The sequence below is a fragment of the Mustelus asterias genome, chromosome 1 (genome assembly GCF_964213995.1).
Source record: "Mustelus asterias chromosome 1, sMusAst1.hap1.1, whole genome shotgun sequence".
NCBI classification, from domain to species: domain Eukaryota; kingdom Metazoa; phylum Chordata; class Chondrichthyes; order Carcharhiniformes; family Triakidae; genus Mustelus; species Mustelus asterias.
In genome coordinates, this window is record NC_135801.1 from 12392441 (window position 1) to 12398440 (window position 6000).

Below are 6000 nucleotides of genomic sequence, written 5' to 3' on the forward strand. Positions count from 1 at the left end.
ACATGATTAAAAATGCATTTCTTAAAGGCACAGTAGCGTCACACTATCAAGGGGCAATATCTGTGAAAAGTGAGAGAAAGAAAAAAAGACATGTTTAAAATAATTCAGTGCACTTTATACTTAATGTTTAAACTTACTAACATTACATCCTATTAGTTTTCTATAACATCAGTCCAGATCTTTTGCATAATTGAAAGCCTCTCTGCCATGGGCGGAAATCCTGGAAATGGCCATAAAATTCGAAGTGCCGCCTCGAACACAGCATTTCCCATCACCATGGGGGTGTAAGGGATGGGGCTGGGGTTCCCACTCGTGTAGGTTCAGGAGGCAGTTGGTCATTTAATTCGTCAGCTGCCTCCATTGAAATGGGAATTTGGTCAATCAAGAGTGTGAAACACGGAGTGTGCAGATTAGAACAGATCATAGGAGGTCTGAACTTGGTGGATTCATTTGGATAGCCAGGGTATCCCTTCAGAGAGATTTCATAGCCCTTTGGATAGGGTCCTGGGACCACTTTCAGAGAGGTAGAGCACCCTTTGGGATTTTAAACTTAAAATGCTTATACACTTTTTATGCACAAACTCACTGAAACTGTCCAGCTGTCAAAGAACTATCCAGCTGTCAAAGAACTGTCCAGATGTCAAAGAACGGTGGTTGTCAAACATCTGATAAAGGATGCTCGGTTGACATGGAATTGGCATGGATGGGGCAAGGGAAAAGGGTGCTTGGTTGGGGCATAAATTGGCTTCAGCTGGTACTAAGGTGGCATGGGGTATCAGAGGCTATGGGGGTGTGTATGGGACATGGTTGGCATAGGTTTGCATGGATGGGACATAGGGAGCATGTGTATGTGTGTGTGGGGAGGGAGGGGGTGTGGGCGGGAGGGCTCTTTTTGATAACTTACTTCAACACAGTGCTGTGGAGCACAGAGACAAGCTTTCTCCCCTTCTGCCCCTTCAGCCTCTGCGCTTGTTCCGGGGGAGACTGGGGTTCCAATCCAGCCAATCCCCAGACTGAAAGATCTCCCTGCACCAGTTTGCTGAGCCAGGAATACTTCCATCTCTGCACACAGTGAAAGTCTGCGCTGTAGCTTCTTTTGCTGACTATTGTAAATGGAACTATTTTAAATGGAACCATCTGAATGGTACTGCCGTACATATTGATATCAATATTGCCTTGTATTATTTTCATATTGAAATCTGGGTGAATGCTTTTGGATATAGTTTCAGAAGGCGACACAGTGGCACAGTGGTTAGCACTGCTGCCTCACAGCGCCAGGGATCCGGGTTCAATTCCTGGCTTGGGCCACTGTCTGTGTGGAATTTGCACATTCTCCCCGTGTCTGCGTGGGTTTCCTCCGGGTGCTCCGGTTTCCTCCCGCGTTCTGAAAGATGTACCAGTTAGCTGAATTGACCTGAACAGGCACTGGACTGTGGCGACTAGGGGAATTTCACAGTAACTTCATTGCGGCGTTAATGTAAGCCTTACTTGTGAATAATAAATAAACCTTTAACTTTTTTTTAAGCCTCTCTCTCGGTTGCAGGAAGACTGAGGGAGATAAGGAGCTCCAGGGTTTGAGACACCAGAAATGAATGAGGAAGAGTCTCAAAAAGGAGCTGAAGTCTTGATATTAATTCAGTGAGGCTCGAGTGGAAGAGTAAGTACAGTGGGATTATTGGAGCTCAAAAGAGAATTTCTGATGAGCAGTGACCATATTCATAGAAATCATAGAAACCCTACAGCACAGAAAGAGGCCATTTGGCCCATCGAGTCTGCACCGACCACAATCCCAACCCCCATATCCCTACAGATTTACCCACTAATCCCTCTAACCTACGGATCTCAGGACACTAAGGGCAATTTTTAGCATGGCCGATCCAACTAACCCGCACATCTTTGGACTGTGGGAGGAAACCGGAGCACCTGGAGGAAACCCACGCAGACACGAGGAGAACGTGCAAACTCCACACAGACAGTGACCCAAGCTGGGAATCGAACCCAGGTCTCTGGAGCTGTGAAGCAGCAGTGCTAACCACTGTGCTACCGTGCCGCCTTCTGAAACTATATCCAAAAGCATTCACGTTAAGCATTCATGTTATAGTGAGGTACACAATGTGACAAAGAAGGGACAATTAAGTGAGTGAGCGTCATATGTAAAGAGCACATTTACTGACTGTGTGTAAATTGGCAGCTAATTTACCAGCCATGTTCAGGGCCTAGTTGTTTGCTTTGTCAATTCTTCATTCTGATGTCAATGCCGATGCGGAACCTTGTGGTGTGGTTAGGTCTTTCGCTCTCTTTTAAGGTCAGTTGTGTCTTGCCACACAGTGTGTTTTTAACCCTTATACACTGGACAAGAACTGTGAGTCAACTTATTATTAACACAATATTTTGATTTGGTCTGATTTGATTTGATTTATTATTGTCACATGTATTAACATACAGTGAAAAGTATTGTTTCTTGCGCGCTATGCAGACAAAGCATACCGTTCATAGAGAAGGAAAGTAGAGAATGCAGAATGTAGTGTTACAGTCGTCGCTAGGGTGTAGAGAAAGATCAACTTAATGCGAGGTAGGTCCATTCAAAAGTCTGATGGCAGCAGGGAAGAAGCTGTTCTTGAATCAGCTAGTATAGGACCTCATAACTTTAATTGCGGTAGTTACTTTTACAGAACAATTAAGATTCAAACTTAACGCTGGACTTTGACTTAACTTTGAGTGACTGACAAGTAACCAAGCAGATATTGGCCTGTATCCATGTGTCGGTCTCTGCAGTCTCCTCGGTATGGTCTGGTCTTTGGTCTGGTCTGATCCTCTTCTTCTGGGTCTGGTCTGTTCTTCCTTCTTTTCCTCTGGATGGTCCAGCGTCGTCCTTCACGGTGGTTGGTCTCGAGAGTTGCCGCTGCTGGTAGGGTGTGGCGTAGCACCTTTATCCTTTGATTATTTTGCTCCCTTTAGGGCGGGCCCTCGATCACTACCAATCAATCGATCAGGATTCGATCACCCTGATCGATGGAGTCCAGTCGGGTGTTGCCACACCGATTTCGGGGTATGTATCAAGCAGCCATGCCTGTGGGTGCTGGAGGCATGTAGGTCACATACCTCCCTCCCAAATAAGGTGCCCCTTTGTCTAGTAAACAAGTATGTCTGACGAGAGAGTGTCCATTGTCTTCGGGATGATTTATTTCCTGTTGTCTAAGGCTGCGGCCCACTTGTCTCAGTCCAAAATTCATTTAGGGTTGCAGTCTGTTTGTCTCAGTCTTCACATACACTTGGCCATCCTATCCCATCATGCTTTGCAATCTCCACCTTTGGTGGCCCATTTGGCCACATGTCCGGCAACTTATTTGTGTTCTACCCCTCCAGTACCCCACTTTTATTGCAGAAATTCAGACATTTGTTCTGAGGATGTAAATCTCACTGGCAAAACCTACGTGCTGGAAAGACTCCTCCCTAGTTGTCCTGAGAAGGGGGGAGGTAGTGAAGAGGGTGGAGGGGGTGGAATCTTCCTGAATAACTGTGCCCAAACTGGCTGCCATCTTCTCTGCATTACAACATTGGCTACACCTCAAAAGTAATTCATGGAGTGTAAAGCACTTTGCCACATCCTGAGGTTGTGAAAGGCACTATGTAAATGCAATTCCTTTCCCACTTGAAATAGGTGGAGATCGTCACTAACTTAGTGATCTGAATGCTGATGCATTTGTTCACTAAAACCAGCAATAGTTCTTTCTAACCGACAGTACATTTGTCCCTGGAATCTCCCCGGCAATCCCTCCTGACCATTCACTGTAACTTCGGAGGAAAGTCAGCAGAAATTCCAGAGAAAACAGCACAATTGGTGTGTGGGACATTTCCCCATGGTTTACTCTGAAGAGGGTCGGAAAGCCCCAGCAGAGATTTAACCACATTGTGGCCGAGTGATTAAGTGTCCTGTAACCCCACTCACTTCCCATGGCCAATCCACCTACCCTGCACATCTTTGGACACTAAGGCACAATTTAGCATGGCCAATTCATCTAACCTGCACATGTTTGGAGTGTGGGAGGAAACCGGAGCACCCGGAGGAAACCCACGCAGACATGGGGGAGAACCTGCACAGACATTGACCCTAGCCGGGAATCGAACCTGGGTCCCTGGCGCTGTGAGGCAGCAGTGCTAACCACTGTGCCACCGTGCTGCCCTATTGTTAGCTGTGGCTCAGCACTGGGCCAAATGATCCAGCTGGGTTGTCCCCGTCGTGGGACTTTCACTGCTGTGGCTGCAATGGCCATCTTTATTCGACTGGGGTGTTGATGTATTCCAAGAATTAATGACACTGGCTAGGCCTTTAGAGTGCGGTGTTCCATTTAATTCAGAAGATCATATGGACTGGTACATATCCTTTTGTGGGGAGGACATTTAATTTGCCATAGAATAAAGTTACGCTTCTATGTAGTTAATGGTGAGATTTGCAATTGCATGCTGTGGGAATAGTCCTTAAGAAGTAGACCCAGTAAGCACAGCATAAGGATAGGATTATGAGGCTACTTTAGTGTTTATGATCTCCTTAGTCCTGGAAGCTTGTGATTTAACACAATCGATGACAACTTGAAGAGAACTGGCTGACCGATCACTGGGAAACTCACTCACATGAATATACGTGGAGATTGCCGATCCTCTGCTATGGTGTCAATGATGGTCTAACATCTGCTGTTCACATTGTAATTGAGAAATGGGGAAGTGTTTTTGTTGGTAATCGTTGTGTAACTATATCATTAAGATACATGATACGATGCTGCTGAACTAATGAGTCATGTAATAAAGTAGGTGGTGTATGTTGTAACAGAAGAGAATTTTGTCCCACTCAATATTAACCCATTCAACCATGTAATCACTATCTGGTCATCATCACCAACAACCTGTCCTGGTTCCCCCATGCCGACACTATAGTAGCCCACCAATGCCTCTACTTTCTCAGAAGACTAAGGAAATTTGGCATGTCAGCTAGGACTTTCACCAACTTTTACAGATGGGCCATAGAAAGCATTTTTTCTGGTTGTATCACAGCTTGGTAAAGCTCCTGCTTTACCCAAGACCGCAAGGAACTACAAAAGGTAGTGAATGTAGCCCAATCCATCACACAAACCAGCCTCCCATCCATTGACTCTGTCTACACTTCCCGCTGCCTCGGCAAAGCAGCCAGCATAATTAAGGACCCCACGCACCCTGGACATTCTCTCTTCCACCTTCTTCCGTCGGGAAAAAGATACAAAGTCTGAGATCACGTACCAACCAACTCAAGAACAGCTTCTTCCCTGCTGCCATCAGACTTTTGAATGGACCTACTTCGCATTAAGTTGATCTTTCTCCACACAAGCTATGACTGTAACACTACATTCTGCACTCTCTCCTTTCTTTCTCTATGAACGGTATGCTTTGTCTGTATAGCGCGCAAGAAACAATACTTTTCACTGTATGTTAATACCTGTGACAATAATTCTCCCTCAGTGTACTCGAACAAGCACCGGAGTGTGGCAACTAGGGGATTTTCACAGTAACTTTCATTGCAGTGTTAAAGTAATCCATTCTGTGGTCATACAAAGGTGCCACATAAATGCAAGTTCTTTCTTCTTTCCGATGAATGTGTTTCCTTAGGGTTAACACACCTAACCAGCATGTCTTTTGGACTGTGGGAGGAAACCGGAGCACCCGGAGGAAACCCACGCAGACATGGGAAGAATGTGCAGATTCCGCACAGACAGTGACATGAGCCGGGAATCGAACCCAGGTCCCTGGCACTTTGAGGCATGGCTCCTGCTCTGCCCAAGAAACTACAAACGGCTGTGAACGAAGCCCAGACCATCATGCAAACCAGCCTCCTATCCATTGACCCTGTCTACACTTCCTGCTGCATCGGAAAAGTAGCCAGTATAATTAAGGACTCCACGCACCCCAGACATTCTCTCTTCCACCTTCTTCCGTCGGGAAAAAGATACAAAGTCTGAGATCACGTACCAA